Source organism: Myotis brandtii, unplaced genomic scaffold, assembly GCF_000412655.1.
Source record: "Myotis brandtii unplaced genomic scaffold, ASM41265v1 scaffold397, whole genome shotgun sequence".
NCBI lineage: Eukaryota > Metazoa > Chordata > Mammalia > Chiroptera > Vespertilionidae > Myotis > Myotis brandtii.
Window position 1 is genome coordinate 5,156,410 of NW_005365229.1, and position 1,419 is coordinate 5,157,828.

Below are 1,419 nucleotides of genomic sequence, written 5' to 3' on the forward strand. Positions count from 1 at the left end.
CCTTGACAGGAATCGAACCTGGGACCTTCCAATCCGCAGGCCGACGATCTATCCACTGAGCCAAACCGGTTTTGGCTCTTCCTATATTTTAATAAAATGTTTTGGAATTTAAATTTGTCTTCACATTAATATCAACCAAACTAATTACATTAATATTGTTTGTTAATGTTGACATTTAAACATTTTTCTCTATTTGAATCTTTTTTTATTAACTAAGATGTCTTTATTTATTTTTGTGTGATTAATCACTATGCTTTCATTATGTTCAATTTGTAACAATGAAAATTGGGGTTCACCACAACATGAGGGACTGTATTAAAGGGTCGCAGCATTAGGAAGGTTGAGGCCACTGGTCTAAGGTTTATTTCGACCTCAATTGCTGTCTCCTACCCAGCCTGGCCCTGTTCTGGGCTTGGGCAGGAGGCAACCAACTGATGTGTTTCTCTCACATCGATTATTTCTGTCTTTCCCTCTCTCCCCCACTCTCTCCAAACAACAATGGGAAAATATCCTCGGGTGAGGATCACAAAAACAAACAAAGGTGGGCACCCTGGTCAGAAGGCCAAATCTTCAAAGTGCATGCCAGCTGCTCCTCCCAGGGAGTCCCTACTGAATGTTGGAGAGCATCTCCAGGAAAGCCTGGGGGGGTGGTGCCTGCACATTCTGGAAGGTGTTCTGGACTCTGCCGAACAGGAAGAATTGTTTTTCCTTCAGGAAGATGTACCCGAAGTGGTTCTCATCGAACAGGACGAAGACTCCAGGGCAGCGCCAATGGGGAGGCAAGGGATGTGTGATAGTGAGGGTCACGCCATAGAAACACATCCTGCAGGTCCGGGGGTAGTTCTGGTCCATTGAGCGCACGCCCACAGGCAGAACAAAGGGGACAGGCTGCTCCTCCAAAGCTGCAGCCCCGGACTCCCCGACGCTGGGCTGGGCAGGGCTCTGCCAGCCATGGCCCTCGCTTTCCTCAGTCCCATCTTCTTGCTGCAGCTCCTCCCGGAACACCTGCTCGTCAATCTCCTGGACCACGCGGGAGAGCTCGTTGAAGTTGCGGAAGAACCCGCCATCTGGCAGCTGGATGAGCCGCATGAGGTGGATCTGTAACGGCCCGTAGAGAGATCTTCCCCTGATCTCCGTGACCCTGGCACATTTCCCTTTGAAGCTGAGCGTGACAATCTTTACATCGCGGCCATTGTAGTTGACCTGGAAGAGGCCTGGGCTGATGAGGTCGTCCGGGTGGCTCGGCGGGCGGTAGAGGCGGCTGTAGGTCAGGCAGTGACAGGGCAGTCTGTCCTCCTGCACCAGCACCCGCCCCCGTTCTCCCCTGAGCCGCGTTGGTGAATCCTTTCGGTGGTCTCTCTTGATCCACTGGATGCTGAACCTGTCCTTCTGAATCTGCAAGTGGCGGCGGTGGGACAA

The 1,419-nt window shown here is 51.4% G+C and overlaps 1 protein-coding gene and 1 pseudogene across 1 annotated transcript in view; one reads left to right on the forward strand and one right to left on the reverse strand.

Annotated features, from left to right (window-relative positions):
• MEFV (Mediterranean fever) overlaps positions 1-1,419 on the forward strand; it is a 47,319-nt gene that overhangs the window by 20,809 nt on the left and 25,091 nt on the right. The window lies entirely within an intron of this gene.
• The window catches only part of LOC106727249, a 6,898-nt pseudogene continuing 6,085 nt past the window's right edge, over positions 607-1,419 (reverse strand).